Consider the following 17460-nt stretch of genomic DNA (forward strand, 5'->3'; position numbering starts at 1 on the left):
ACCACAGAGTCTCTTGTGGTCTTCAAACGTAGACTGAAAAATCACATGTGTGTTAAGTACTTATGACCAGAGAGCACTTGTCTTTTTTCTTTAAATTGTATGTTTATTTGCACTTCTATGTATCATTTTTTAATTCCTGTTGTTTACTTGCAATACCGGGTGATGGCATTGGTTCCTGTCGTTTAGTAGTGGTCTGGTTCAAGGGTACGTTGAGTTCTGATCTATCTATGCTACTATCTAGGATACTTTTTGTGAACAGATGGCAAATCCAGAGTGACTTTATAAGTCACTCTGGATAAATGACCAAAATGTAAATTAACAATTTTAATTGGATGGGAAAACATGAGATCAGCACTTTGTAATAAACTCCTTCATTTGAATAAAAACAAGCACCCCCCTGCCCCTGCTTATGATTAGGTTATTGTTTTGCAACCTGGCTCACATTGTTGCCCTGTCGGTCTATAGCTCTGCTCATGTCCAACTCTCCACACTAACGATCAGACATTCAGGGCCCTTGATTGCTGGCTCAGGTGGACTGGGAGTTGGGAGAGAGGGAAAATGTGAACTGGATTTCAGGACCAGGTTGCAGCACCAATGATTACGGTCCTGTGGTCGTGCCTCTATTGCCTTAAGTTCTTTAAATTCCACACAATAAAATTTGATCTCAGTTCCAGTGGAGGTCATCGTTTTTACTAAAAAGGAACTACAGAAAATGTCACACTCCCATGCTGTGATGAAGTCAGCAAGTACTATTTAGCAATCAGGATGTCAACAGGGCTGCGTGTAATTTCAGATATTAGGAAAAGTGCTTGTTCACATGAGCAGAACATTTAAGTAATGTGACTTCTGAGCCAGTTGAGGTGGTACGGGCATCTGGTCCGGATGCCACCTGGGCGCCTCCCTATAGGGAGGGGCATGTCCATCTGGGAGGAGACCCCAGCGAAGACCCAGGACATGCTGGAGAGATTATATCTCTTGGCTGTCCTGGGAACACCTCGGTATTCCCCCAGGAGGTGGCTGGGGAGAGAGAAACCTGGGCCTCTTTGCTTAGACTACTGCCCCAGTGACCCGATCCCGGATAAGCGAATGAGAATGAATGGAATGACCTCTGATATTTGTACTGTGAATAGGCCAATAATTATTTCATAAGGTTCACTGTATGCCTTTACTCATATAAACCACCATCCACCGGCTGGCATCTATCACCAAAAACTCTTCTGCGTATTTTTCTGTGAATATACATGCTGCGTTCACATTGAACTGTTCAAAACCTGAAACTGCATTTTTTACATCGAAAGTCAGTCAATTTCATTGAGATAAATAAATAACAAGTTTAATGACCATTTTGACAGTTTCAAAAAGCTGCCCAAGACTCCAGCATGACCGGTTTGGCAGTGGGTCAGTAATGGTGTGGAGAGGCATTTCTTTGGAGGGCCACACAGACCTCCATGTGCTAGCCAGAGGTTCCCTGACTGCTATTAGGTAAAGGGATGAGATCCTCAGACCCATTGTGAGACCATATGCCGGTGCAGTGGGCCCTGGGTTCCTTCTGATGCATGACAATGCTAGACCTCATGTGGATGAAGTGTGTCAGCAGTTCCTGCATGACGTAAGCATTGATGCTATGGACTGGCCTGCCCGTTCCCCAGACCTGAATCCAATCGAACACATCTGGGACATCATCCACCAATGCCACATAGCACCACAGACTGTCCAGGAATTGACTAATGCTTTAATCCACGTCTGGGAGGAGATTCCTCAGGAGCCTCACCCAGGAGCAAGCCCAGACATTGTAGGGAGGTCATACAGGCACGTGAAGGCCACACACACACTACCAAACCTCATTTTAACTAGTTTTGAGAAATTGTCATTTTGAGTATGACTCCAAATCCAAAATTTAGTTATTTTGTTCTCAAGTATCTAGAGATACTCAGCTGGAATATTTAATTCATTATTCATCTAAGATGTGTTATTTTAGTGCTCCCTTTATTATTTGAGCATATAAATACATTATGTTTTATACTTAAACTTGTACTATGTGTCTGTACATAGAAACCGTGTAAATCTCACACTGTGTTGAATGATTCGTATCCACCTGTTCTACTTGTCATGCTCTATCACCATTCACGAGAGCTTCTGTGGTTTTTCACTGGAACTGATTAAACAAACACTGCAGAGTAGGTTACCAACAATGTCTAGCACCAAACCCCTAATGGGTATGAGGTTGAGTCTAAATCTGAATGAAGGTTGACATTGCCCTCGGCCTGCTGTTCAAGTTCAAATGGGCTATTCACAAACTACTGAGTCATAGACTTCAAAGAGCAATTGTACGCGATTAAATTCACCTGAACATGTGCTCAGCAGGCATTTACGTGAATGGGCTCTCACTAGTACAATGCGCCATGTTCTGGGCCAAGAGGAAGCCCTGTGTGACAACACTCGAACGAGGAAGAAACATTAGTTCACTCTGCTACAGCAAAGCCAAGCGCTGCCTCCCTCAGAGCAGACGACGGGCTAGTCTCAGCCTGCTCCTCCACGCCCATGTTGACTAACAGCGCACCGATTGTTTACAATAAACCTCTGATTGTTTCCATATGACATGACGTGTTGATATGCTCACTCACGGCAAAGGACACGCACGCATACGCACACACGCAGATATGACAACTAGACACAACCTGTGTTTGTGGAGTTTAATAATGGGTTCTGTATTTTGTGAGATTATAAGCCATGTTGAGAAGGTATTATAACACCTACTCCTTTACAGCAAGGAGAACACATTGCTGTGAACCTAAGCTATCAAAGCATCAGTCCCTTTTCTGGACATCTTCAGACCCATGACATCTACAGACCTACAGTCAACCTTCAACATATAGCTCACAAACTGAAAGTTTGGATTCGTACGCACATACACATTCACACACACGGCAAATAAGTTGCGATGCAAACTACACACACAGATTGTGACATGCAATAGGCAGCACGGAAACTCATCACTGAATCAAAAACTGAATAACATGAGTGACAAGTAATTACATGGCAAAGAGTCCCCCCACCAACACAAACATACACACACACACATACACACACACATACCTGCACACACAGATACACATTAGTATACATAGGAACATTACATACATCGTGTATCCATTGTCTAGTTACATCTAACCTCACCAACCAAAAGTAAATGGTTTTCCCTGTGTTTCTGTTCTATAGATAAGCAGAAGGAGGTCTAAGCAGTGGGAGACTATACATTATGTTTCTTTGCAGTTGCAGTGCTCCAAAATGCAGGCCTTACTGACACGCTTAAATGCATGCACACTCACACATCCGCATATCATCACACTAACAGAATGTGAAGCTGTACACATTCACTATACACTGTATGCTAATGAGATGCTAATGTATTGAAATATGAGGTCATAAGTTAAGGCCATGTTGACAGCTTATAATCCTAAAGAGCTCATGTGTTCAGCTCCCAGACGTGGCGTCATTAGTGGTTTGGCTGACGAGCTTAATAATTATGAAGTTTGCAGCGAGCAGCAAAATAATCTAATGTATAATAACGTATGTCCAATGATCCGATCTAATGAAAGGCAACTTGCTTACATCGTGGTTTCGGGAAATATATGTTGTCCGAAAGCAGAGATCGTGCAGGATTCGTTTGGTAGACTCCATAATTGCTCAAGTGTAGATGAGTAGTTTACTGATATCACAACGCCTTCTGTAAACGAATCTCCCTCATTGGCACACATACCCACAACCACAGACATACCCACAGGTGCATGGATATGCAAAGTAATACAGGTCAATGGCACAGAAGAGCTCGGCATGTCTTCAGTGAGGTAACAGGCGTCACCTCCGGCTATGTGCTCTTAACGGCAGAACATAGAGCTGCTATCCTGTAAATGTCCTTATGTTCACAGTGGCTCAGTGAATAGTTCATTCATGGGTGGCCAGTTAATTGGGGGACGTTGTAGTGATTAAACAAAGCCCTGAACTGCTATGGTATTTTAAGATTCAAGGCAGCTATCGGCAGTATCAATGGATTTTGGTCTCCTTTGGCAAGGTTATTCAATCCCCAGCCATCCACATTCTCTTTCTCTATAGTTCTCATCCTGCTGGTCACAATTCACATCCTGACATCTCCGGCATTTATCAGGGTGTCTGGGTAAAAGTGTGTTCACGTGACCTGAACGTGAGCTCTACGGTTGGGCTGGGTGATGCATGTGAGCTCATCGCAGGAGGGGCCTGGTGTGTGTGTGTGTGTGTGTGTGTGTGGGGGGGGGGGAGTTGTGTGTTAGCATTAGCCTCGTGGTGGTCTCTGATGAGAGCTTAATGCTTCCTGTGTCTACTGCTTCAGTCTGAGTCATAGACCGCACATTGTGAAGTCTGCCTGCCCCAGCCCCACTATGCACTCGAGCAGGCGATCAGAGCCAGCCAAGAACCCCCGCCAACACAAAAGAAGGAAGCAAGCACAGGAACTGGACTGGAGAACCCTCACCCAGTTCACATCCACGGTTTTTAACAGAAAGTGCCATTTAGCGCTGATCTCTGAACAGTTCTTCTACTTGTGGCTGCAGAATTTAGGACCGGCCTAAGGGGATGCTGGCCTGATATCAGTGTGAAAAGAGGCAACGTCTGATCCAGAGGGCTTGCATGAGAGCTTACACACTGGAGCTTTAACACCACATGGACAAACTGTGCGACAGCACGCAGGAGAACGAGGCCTCCAAGCTCTATGGGGCGGACTTTGATGACTCTTTAATGTTACGTAACTGGCATTTTGGCTTCAGAGAAAGGAGATAAAGGTGGTTTTGATGCTAACCTACAGCTCTCTGAGCAGACCTATGCTTTTCATAGTTAGCAGTTATACTTAACAAAATTACAAGCCCATGGTTTCTTCTCCAAGCTCTAAGCTTTGAAGTAAATGACACGTCGTAAGCATTCATACCCACAGAGCTTTCTTGAGGAAAATTCAGACTGGTCTGCTTATATTTGGCAGGAGGAGAAAGTTCAAGAATGACATGCATTTGAGCCTAAATTAAATGAGGTTCTTAAATAATGGTGTATCTGAGCACCCTTCAGTCTGAGAACCCTTGCAGAGACAAGAACCTGCTTTGTGATCTATCATTGAACTCCAACTGAACAACAGTTCTAGTGTAAACCTTTCTTTGGGGCTTGGCACCTTCTCTAGTGAAAGGCTCGGTTACAATTCAAAATAAAGTTTGAGGCTTGGGTATCTTATTTGGGGTCAAATGAAGGTGCTCCTGTTCTTTACACAGCCACCTTGTTAAAGTACAGAAAACCCGGTTTCACCTTCATGGACCCTGTGAAGATCCAGCCAGTGGTTCATTTAAGTACAAAAACGAGCTTTTGTTCATTGACGGAGGTATGTTGGCATAACGATGTCCGTCTGATGTAGATATGATGCGAAGGGAACGTCAGAAATGAGCCTCTGTGAGACGGACAGTGCTGTCCACGTGGCAGAACCGCCCGTGGTCCAGACTGACCCGCAGCACACGCACCAAGGGAGATGCGCAGACAGGGTACGGTGTCAGCGATGGACAGAGAGGGTGGGAGAGGCAGAGAGACGCGTGTGTAAGGACCAGCAGCAGAGCGCAAGTGCTCAAATAGGACGGGTCCGTGCACCAGCCTTCAGGGATCCTTCTGCTGTTTATTGCCTTTAGCCTAAACTGGCTGTTTTGTCTTGTAGCTTGTTTAGTGTTTCTTGTGGTGACTGTGTCCTGTGTTTCATGTTTAGGGCTTAAGTACAATTACTCGTGTACATTTGTACAAAAGGCCAGGAAGGAATCTTAACGTTAACCTCATCCTCACCTCAACTGTCATCCTCACCTCGGTCCTGCATTTCTGGACATGATGAGCGAGTCGCACCTGTGTCTTTGTGACTCGCTCTAGAAAACTCTAGAAACTCATTCTAGACACAAGCAGTGGGCGGAGTCATGTCACCCAAAACTGACCCCATCAAGGTTCCCCCCGGTTCTGACCCTGCCCTGATCATCAAACCCCCCCAACTGCCCCCTGCGTTCACTTCCTCTCCCTCTTCCTCTCATTTCCTCTCTCTCCTCATCCTCCTCTCCCTTCGTCTTTTGTGCCGAGGCAATCACACCACTGCTTGCGTAACAGTCCTGGCAGGACGAGGCCCTCTCTCACTGATGGCAACGGGGTGCAGTTGCCTGGCATTCTGTGGGAATCTTGCCCACAAATGCCCAGCTTGGTGCTAGGCTGTAAGTTTCTTATGTAAAGACTTGGCAAGTAAAAAATAAATAAAGAGCCAGCTATCTAATCCTTGAGAGATGTTCTCCATTTCTCCTCTCGTAGCAACACCGACGTGCTCGTGAACAAGTGATTCAGCGTATCATTGGAGCACAATCGTTTCATCTACTCCACAAGACCTCGGCCAAAATCCACCCGCGATTGTTTTAGACGTTTAATCCCAAGCCGTTTGCTCAGGTTGGGGTTTGAACAAATCTGTGAGGGATTTTAAAAATTGTTTGGGGGATTACAGCAGATCGGGTTGAACTGAAACCAAAACCGAGAGCGCTAATCTTCCACGCTGACCTCTCAGACAGGGTGCCCGCTGCAGACATCAAGCTGGGTGTTTTCTGTGAGTCGGACAAAGGTCAGTTATGCACAGAAACTCATAACATGTCTGCAGAAATGTGCAGCTATTTTTCACCCATGGCATGAGCTGTGGTGTTATATGTATATATGTATATATGTGGTGTTGTCATATATATGTATATATGTATATATGTATATATGTATATATGTGGTGTTGTCGTATATATGTATATATGTATATATGTGGTGTTGTCGTATATATGTATATATGTATATATGTGGTGTTGTCATATATATGTATATATGTATATATGTATATATGTATATATGTGGAGTTATATGTATATATGTATATATGTGGTGTTGTCTATATGTATATATGTATATATGTATATATGTATATATGTTGTCTATATGTATATATGTATATATGTGGTGTTGTCGTATATATGTATATATGTATATATGTGGTGTTATATGTATATATGTGGTGTTGTCGTATATATGTATATATGTATATATGTATATATGTGGTGTTGTCGTATATATGTATATATGTATATATGTGGTGTTATATGTATATATGTGGTGTTGTCGTATATATGTATATATGTATATATGTATATATGTGGTGTTGTCGTATATATGTATATATGTATATATGTATATATGTATATATGTGGTGTTGTCTATATGTATATATGTATATATGTATATATGTTGTCTATATGTATATATGTATATATGTGGTGTTGTCGTATATATGTATATATGTATATATGTGGTGTTATATGTATATATGTGGTGTTGTCGTATATATGTATATATGTATATATGTATATATGTATATATGTATATATGTGGTGTTGTCGTATATATGTATATATGTATATATGTATATATGTATATATGTATATATGTGGTGTTGTCTATATGTATATATGTATATATGTATATATGTTGTCTATATGTATATATGTATATATGTATATATGTGGTGTTGTCGTATATATGTATATATGTGGTGTTGTCGTATATATGTATATATGTATATATGTATATATGTATATATGTGGTGTTGTCGTATATATGTATATATGTGGTGTTGTCGTATATATGTATATATGTGGTGTTGTCGTATATATGTATATATGTATATATGTATATATGTATATATGTATATATGTGGTGTTGTCGTATATATGTATATATGTATATATGTATATATGTGGTGTTGTCGTATATATGTATATATGTATATATGTATATATGTATATATGTATATATGTATATATGTGGTGTTGTCGTATATATGTATATATGTATATATGTATATATGTATATATGTATATATGTGGTGTTGTCGTATATATGGCCACAGTGCAGAAGCATAACATGACATTTGGCATGTGAGATGAGTGCCACTTCATGTAATGTCATAAGGAAGATATTTACAAATATGTCTGTAAGTTTTTGAGGTTTTATTGATGTCATTAACCTTTACACCTTCATGCTTTTCACCCCCCTCTCTCTATCTCTCTCTGCCTCTCTCTGCCTCTCTCTGCCTCTCTCTGCCTCTCTCTGTTTCTCTCTGTGTGTCTGTCTCTCCTGTACTATCATGTCACCCCAAAATGACCCCATCACGGTTGGTTGACACATCAAATACAGTGTCATATTATGTAAACTCTCTCTCTGAGTCTTTCTCTGTCTCTCTCTCTCTCTCTCTCTCTATGTCTGTTGCTCACACTGGTATAACTGTGTGGTGCGGCTGATAATTAGAGCAACAATTACTCCTCTCTGAAGAGATGTTAGCACTTAACTAAACAGCAGAGCTCCTCCCACAGCAATTCCATTCATTAAGACAGGAAAGAGCAGCAATCAGAGGAGACAGCTAGCTATTGAGAGTAAGGAAATGCATTACACCCATTAAATCATCACATTAGCTCGCATCGTATGGGTCAGAAAGCACTGGTGGAACCTTGTACCCAAAATAGAAAAGAAAAATCATTTCATATCATGAAAATAAATTCAGCAGCAGCGGTATTGTGAAATGATGTGTGGGCTGGGAAAATGGAACAATATATCAAAACAACTCTGAACTAGTGTTTCACCTTGTAAAACGCACACACAAAATATATACATACAAACAGGCATACATATGATATGTGGACTAGGAGAATGAAAAAAAAACATGAGACAAGAATTCTGTGTTGGTGTTTCACCCTCCAACACACACACACTTTCTGCTACATGGCTGCCAAGTCCCACACAGTGGTTAATTCCTATGAATTATGTTTAAACAAGCCAGCAACAAATTAACCAATATTCCGTAACAGGCAGACTTCAATATCACTTCAAGAGAATAACAGGTCCCAACCTTTACTGTAGATAAATGATGGTGTACAGATGAGGCACTCCTCAAAAAATGTCACAAGAGCCCTCATTTTATTTCAAGGTCACATACACATTGCCTTTTTACATAATGGTTTACCACCATTATGTCCCAATTATATGAGAAATATATGAGTTTGCATTCCAGTCATTGATATTCATTATGTGATTTTGACATCCTTGTTACTTCATCTGGAACTTTACCAAATATTGTTTGTGGGGTCAACCTACATCCATAATTCCTCTGGTAGCTTGTAGAAAGGTCCGTCTCCATTAGATACTTGTGATATAATGGTTGTACATGTTATCTCTGAATTCTCAGAATTCACACACACACACACACACACACACACACACACACACACACACACACACACACACACACACACACACACACACACACACGCACACACACACACACACAGACACACACCACAGTTCTAATACATTGTCCACATGTACAATTTTACACTCTTCCCCTTCTATTCTGAGCAGTACTCCACAGTGAGACATCAGGCAGACATCCTGCCCCTAGGCGTGCCCGCAGTAACCGGGGCCACGCATCCTTCCCGCCGGGTCCCGGGAAGGAAGTCTCCAGCAGGGGATGAGCACAAACAATCAGCCCACCTCCCTTCTCTCTCCCGGTTCCTCCCTCTGGAGGCGCAGTGATGGGAAGACCTCGCGGAAGAGAGCGGATCCGATAACCTTCCCGGCTACCTCGGCCACTCGTGAGGATCTGGTGCTGGTGGCCACGCCCCTTCCCTGGCCGGGCTGAGCCCCATGGTGTAAACGTCACCCGCTAAAGGGGCATCACAGCACCGTGTTCTTGTGCATTGTCAACTAACTTCACTACATATATCTCTAGTGTCTGCACTACACTTCAGGGTTCATTATATTAGTGACTCATGACATTTAATGCCAAACCACACACTCGAGGACATTTAGGCCAAAGCCCATGATGTAGGTATTAGCTCTGTGCCAGCTTAAGTGTTTGCTAAACAGAGAGGGAACACAAATGGTGATTCTTCAAATTCTCGCAGATGAATCTGTTTGAAGTAACCAGGTTGCCTCAAAATGTACACTTCACTGAAACTTGTTCAACAAGCAAAACCATTTTGTTTGTTTTCATGAAAATAAGAGTAAAATTTACAAAAAAAATATGTGACACAACTTATGGCAATTTATTTAGAGGCAGGATTTGTTTGCTGTGAATCAGTGTACTTGGAACAAACTTAAACCATAACATGTCTTGATTATGTCCAAGGCAGTTCTGGGGAAGCTAATGCAGTCTGTATTTGAGCTCCATGTGAGACGTACCCTTAACTAGATCTATTTCCCTCACAACAGCAGGAGAGCTGTAGCTGAGATTACAGCTGAGTGTGAGCCTGTCCGAGCTGAGAATGAGACGAGGTGGTAAACGCTTTGAGTTACGCTTCTCCCATATCCTGGTGTCCTCATTCTACGAGACACACTGGAGACGAAGACAACACATGGACTTGTTAGTAGTATACAGCCAGGAATGTGTGTGTGTGTGTGTGTGTGTGTGTGTGTGTGTGTGTGTGTGTGTGTGTATATGTGTGTGTGCGCGCGCATGTGTGCGTGTGTGTGTGTGTGTGTGCGCGCGCATGTGTGCGCGTGTGTGTGTGTGTTCTCAATCTCCTCCTGCTGTAAGCGCCCTGTAAACAGACACTATAAATACTAGTCTGTTAGCTGGATCAGGCACAACGGCTGTACTGCCAGATGGACAGGTCTGCCCTGAGACATACAGTGCAGGTCGTATTACACACACACACACACACACACACACACACACACACACACACACACACACACACACACACACACACACACACACAGAGGCAAAGCAAATGAAAGACCTGTGCAAAAGTGACAACCGTGTCAGACATGGCCCGTGCTGCTGATCTCAGGCCTGCACAGTTTATTCCTGCTTTATGGACAAAGCCACTCTCTGCACAAGGAGAGCTGCTTTGAAATCAGAACGTGCACGGGTTTCTGAGACCCAGTCAAGGTCTCAGAACACAACATGCAAAGGAAAAGACAGAGCTAGGAGATTCTCCACCGCCTTCTGATGAAGGCCAGAGGTTTTTAAAAGTCACAACTACACCTTCATCTCAGTCTGTAGATTACTTTAAGTACAGTAAAACATCATTGATCACAGTTATTGCTGCACTGACTTGAAATAATATATTTTTACAAAACTTTTTCAAAACATACAGAATGTAAACATTCCATGACACACAGCCCCAGGAGGAGGGTGAAAGCTAAGGAAGTGGAAGGTTTCCAACGACTTTGAAAGATGTGGAAGGACAACACTGGAGCCAGTGAGGCAGGGTGTTCCCTGGGGTACGGGGTACTGGGTACTGGGTACGGGGTACAAGGTATGGGGTACAGGGTATGGGGTATGGGATACAGGGTACTGGGTACTGAGTACGGGTTATGGGATACGGGTTACTGGGTATGGGGTACTGGGTACGGGGTACAGGGTACAAGGTATGGGGTATGGGTTACTGGGTACTGGGTATGGTGTACTGGGTATGGGGTACAAGGTACTGGGTATGGGGTACAGGGTATGGGGAACTGGGTATGGGGTACAGGGTATGGGTATGAGGTACTGGATATGGGGTACAGGGTACTGGGTACATTGTATGGGGTACAGGGTACGAGGTATGGGATACGGGTTACTGGTACAGGGTACTGGGTATGGTGTACTGGGTATGGGGTACATGGTATGGAGTACGAGGTACTAGGTATGGGTTACAGGGTATGGGGTACTGGGTATGGGGCACATAGTATGGGGTACGAGGTACTGGGTATGAGCAGTGTTGCGAATAACGCCGTTAAAAATAACGGCGTTAGGTAACGGCGTCATTTTGTCAGTAACAGGATAATATAATTAGTTACCTTTCCTGTCGTTACAACACCGTTTACGTTACTGGTCATTAAAAGCGGTGCGTTACTATATATTGATATACTAACAGTAATGCGAGCGGACCGCTGCCCAGGCTAGTGAGGAATAACAGATCCTGATAGGTCAGTTCTCGGTGTAACACCTGTTTAACTTAACAAGTCAGTAAGCAAGCGATTGGCTAAGGCAGCGTTATGATAGCCAATCAGAGCCAGTATTTTTACATGCGCATTGAAGCACGCGAGTGACACACGACACAAACGGAGAAGAGGCCGAAATGGCGTCAGGTGCAAGCCGAAGAAAATTTAGCTGTAACGTATTGACCAGACAGAGAGGGATCCAACTGCGGAAGTACACCGCTTTTATTCAAATGAGTTACGTTTACAAGAAACGGCACGAGTATCACTAGCGCTAGGTGCAGTAATAACAGCAGCGTTTTCGTGGGATGGTCAGGACGGTCCAGGGTCATAACGGGGGGGCAGAATCCGGGAGGTACAGGAGGGCTAGGCAGGAGGCGAGGTCTGGAGAGAAAGCAAGGGTCAAAGCACAGGAGATCGAACAGGCAATGGAAACGCTTGGTATGCTGCATGGGAACGGCAATACTTCGCGACGAGGAAGTGGTGGGAAGGTGTATATATGTGACTGAAAAGGGGGCGTGGTAATTAGTAGCAGGTGTAGCTGAGAGGGACATATCAGACGGCATTCCTTACATTACCATTTTCAAGGCGATATAAACATTATTTAAGAAACTACTTGAAGTTCCTGAATGTCTACCAGACTGGGTATTTGATTGATTTAATTAAGAATAGAGGTTTTATTGTTAAGTTTACTTCTGTTGTGAACAAACCAGTTGTCTCAGGTTGAGAGAATTTAATTTAATTTCATAGATGTAAATGCACTTTATATAGTGAAACTGTTTACTTTTGCTTTTTTTCCCCAAAAGATTTGGGATTTTAAAGGAATTTATCCTGCACTGGTCTGTGGATGTGCAATAAATATCAAAAGTTAAACAACTTTCTGATCTACTCATTTCAACTGACTGTGAAAACTGCTTAAAAAAAAACTTAATTAATTGGCATATAACCTTTTTTTAACTGTAACGCAAATAGTTACTTTCCCGGGTAACGAGTTACTTTTATTATAGAGTAATTCAGTTACTAACTCAGTTACTTTTTTGAACAAGTAGTGAGTAACTATAACTAATTACTTTTTTAAAGTAATGTTCCCAACACTGGGTATGAGGTACTGGGTATGAGGTACAGGGTATGAGATACAAGGTACTGGATATGGGGTACAGGGTACTGGGTGCAGGGTATTAGGTACAGGGTACGGGGTATGGGTTATGGGGTGCAAAGCACAGGGTGTGACCTCCATGGTGGACAGACTGAACTTGGAACCACACAGGTGACCTTAGTGAGAGGTACCTAACATTACGTTCTGTAGCTAACGTCACGTTATACCACCACTGTTACACTGTAACTGTGCCATTTATTACATTGTAATATACTGAGTAGCAACACGTAACAGCTTGATACACCTTGATAACATTTAACCTGTAATAATATTTATTGACTGTTATGTAGGTACAAAGCATCAGTTTGTGTGTACACACCATTACAGAAACCTGTCACTTTACTGTCTTTGGTACAGATCAAAATGATTTGATCTCCATTTTTGCATGAGGGGTCACATTTTTGAACATTCAGGTTTGTGTTTCACGCCTGTTTGGTCACATTCTCTGCTGGATGTCAGTTTATTGTTTGACATATGGCTTGGCTATGTGTTCCTCATTCGGTGTTGGAATGACCGTTAATAACGTATGATGCATCGTCGACAAATATCACAACTGATCAAGCACAGATTGACGCTAGCGTGCTGTATTGTTAAGCTCATGATGATATCCTGCTCAGATTGCTTATTTCACTGAAGATGAGGCCTGCAGCTTTGGGGTTCTGCGTTGGGGAGGACTGGACACACATCTGTAATGTAATCCCTTTAGCATCCAGACAAACAGCAACCCCTGGCAAGAGAACTCCACGACCATTAGAGAGCGCTGTCAGCAGGCAGAAGGTTATGAAACCTCTCTCTCTCTCTCTCTCTCTCTCTCTCCCAGTACAGCAGGCTCAGAGGCTCTTAAAGGTCAGGAGTGTTTAGCCAGACTGCAGCAGTGGAAGGACTACCATGGCCTTCTCCAGTTATCATTTCTTTTAAGAGAACTCTCCATAGATGTTCGGTGTTGGCAAGGCTTTAATTTAATGCAGTGACATCCTAAATGTTAGGTACACACACACACACACACACACACACCAAAAACTGTTACTCTGATTCTCTGGTGTGTGTGTGTGTGTGTGTGTGTGTGTGTGTGTGTGTGTGTGTGTGTGTGTGTGTGTGTGTGTGTGTGTGTGTGTGTGTGTGTGTGTGTGTGTGTGCGTGCGTGCGTGCGAGTGTGTGTGTGTGAGAGAGAGAGAGAGAGAGAGAGAGAGAGAGAGAGAATTGTGTTGTAAATTATATTTATATTGGAATTTAGATTTGACACATTAGATTCTAATGTGTTTAGAATCGAATATGTTCGAAATCGAGGAATAATTTCGCGTTTAATAGGTCTATAGCCTCCAAAAGAGGACAAGAGGTGACGGATGGTTTCTGGATCACGTCCAGACTGCACCGAGCTGCTGAGGTCTGAGGTACAAGGCAGCCCGTCCTTCTCTCCCGCGGTCATGAGAAAAGCCAGCGCGCGTCTCAGAATAGCGCAAATGGGGCCACGTCCTGCGCTGAGCGCTAGCGGAAAATGCACTCCTGGAAGAGACAGTGCTGGATCCATCTGGGGCCTCGCGCTGGCACGTGGGGACACGTGAGACGCAGAGCCGTGGAAGAGCCGCTCTGCTTCTGCTCCATCGGACACCAGAGCAACCCAGTTTAATGGCAGGCACGGATATACAGTACGCTGTTTTCTCCCGTGGATTTGAACAGTGTCACAGGGTCGTCGCGTACGGGGCAGCTGGAGTCATGAAGCAGTGGAGAGGTACTTCACATAGGTTAAACATTTGCGAGAAGAGAATCAGTAATGAGGTGCATATATTGTTCTTAAGGCATGGATTTATTATAGTGAATTATTAACTTTTTTATAACCAAGTTAATAAATACAAACACGATCTAATGATCCCATAGTACCATTAATTTTTAAATCGAGAATAAGTCGGAAGACCTAAAAATGTATGAAAGGTGCTATACAAATAAAGATTATTATTATTATTATTATTATTATTATTATTATTATTATTATAATAAACAGCATAATTGAGTTCCAAAATAAAGGAGAAAATGTGGCCATGCTAGTATATTTGCTGCCATCTAGAGGATGCTTTGGCTTACTGCTACTCATTGACATTTATGTTTACGTTTTCAGAATTTGGCAGACGCTCTTATCCAAAACGACTTACTTATATCACTATGTCAGTATGTGGCAAAAAAACTGATAAGAATATATCATTCTGATTTTACATCAGTGTGACCATATCACACCACTTGCAGTAATTATTCATGAAATGTATTGTTTACAAAACAATACAAATAGACAACACATGTCCCTTCTAATCTTCCATTAGTCCAAATATGGTAGGTTTTCTAAATGCATGGGCTAATCGAATAACTTGACATTAAAAACACTGATTTGAAATAGCGTATTTAATTACAGAAATTGGTATTCAGCAACATAATTTTAAAAGCTAATTATGTCAGTAGGTCCTATAGCTTGTATAGATCAGAGCAGTGTGCATGTGAGAGATGTCTACAGTCCCCTCTAACATTACAGTGTTTGAATTGTTTCACACACAAATTCGATTGATTATACGTCTATTCTTTTATTTTAGGTTCGATTTGGTATTATGATATTTTTGTACGGAAGTAAAAGTTTGTGTAATGTTGTCTTTCGAACACTAGAGGGAGATAAGACGTAGAACTCGACCCAAATCCGGCTGCGTTTCTCATACCTGAACGGTGGAGTTCATGCTGCATTATCACCATGGAGATGCACCTTAGATGCGTCTCTCCTTCTGTCTCGCCATTTCCGGTGTTCTTGTGAATCAGATTAGGAAATTATCCATAAACGCACACCTACACTTCCGTTCACCCTTAAATAAAACCTTCGTCACAACTCTAATCATGCATCTAATCTTAGAAAAGACGTAAAATGACAATACATAGTTGCTATCAAAGTCAACACTTTGTATTCATAAATGCTTAAATCTGGTGCAAATACCCACGTCCGGGCTTCCAAGTCCTCTGAACCACGATGATTTATTTTTGCAGTTTTACGCGCTTGACTGACACGTTTTGGTGAACTGGTGTGTTTCATCACATAGACAGAGACAGGGTTTTTTTTTTAATCAAAGGTGTGTTATGTCAAAACAGGCTGCATACTGACATTATGTTACTGTCTGCAGTACACTATGATCTGAGAGAGAGCTTACAGTTGAGTAATATTGAGTGAACTGACCTATAAGAAGCTGGGAGAAAAGCTTTATTTTTATTATTATTATTATTATTATTATTATTATTATTATTATTATTATTATTGGGGGAGACATCAATTCATCTCCAAGGATACATAGAATGAGCTTTCAGAAAGAGGTTTTGAGCTTAGCCACAGATGTTAGTGACTCATAGCATCAGAAGACCATGAGACTCTCAGTAATTCCTCAATGATCACAGACAGCAGCTACAGAATCAACTGACATTAAAGTTCAATGTGACATTGAAGGGGCAACTGTTTACAGTAAACTTCATGGTAAAGGGGTGGAAAGGCTGATGTGTGTACACTTCAGACCCAGGCTCTGTGGGTTCATAAACACTGCATGTTTGCCAAGTTTCTGAGAAACTGCAAGTGATGTTAACTCCGCCGTGGGCATTCTTCAGGCCCTCATCACTTCACATCAGATTCTTCATTTGAACTGTTTGACAAAAAGTGACACAGAGACACAGGAGATCGTTTTAATCGCGTATCCGGGACACGTTGGAGAACACTCAACCAAACTGGTGCTTAATGTGCTTAATTGAAACAATTTAGTGCGCTCACGCCACAGCACGTTTCATGACACTAGGGCTCACGCTCCCACTCTTCGTAGAGGAGCCCGGTTTGTACCAGGCGCACCGCTGTGTGTGTGTGTGTGTGTGTGTGTGTGTGTGTGTGTGCCCCCCTCGTATCTGCAGAGTGAGTGGCACTCTCATGCTCTGTGTCTCTGCCTCAAAGGGCTTTTGTGGCCCCTGGCATCATCGTCCCCCAGTCTTGTTTGCACCCACCTATTCACCGGGTCACATGATACCACCCACGTGGGCCTGGCACAATGTGTGTCTGTCATTGCTAGCTCATTGGCATGCAGTGGCACATGCGGGCACGCCGCAGACGTGCGCACCCTCTGACACCCCCCAAATCGGGAGGGTTAGAATGCACTTCCTGCTACAGTTACACTGAAGCCCTCAAGGACTATGGGGAGTTTTTCACTGTTACAGCTTGAGGGTGACACATCTAGAGCATACTGATACACATTAGAGTATAC

This window comes from Brachyhypopomus gauderio, chromosome 1 (genome assembly GCF_052324685.1).
Source record: "Brachyhypopomus gauderio isolate BG-103 chromosome 1, BGAUD_0.2, whole genome shotgun sequence".
In the NCBI taxonomy this organism is placed as follows: domain Eukaryota; kingdom Metazoa; phylum Chordata; class Actinopteri; order Gymnotiformes; family Hypopomidae; genus Brachyhypopomus; species Brachyhypopomus gauderio.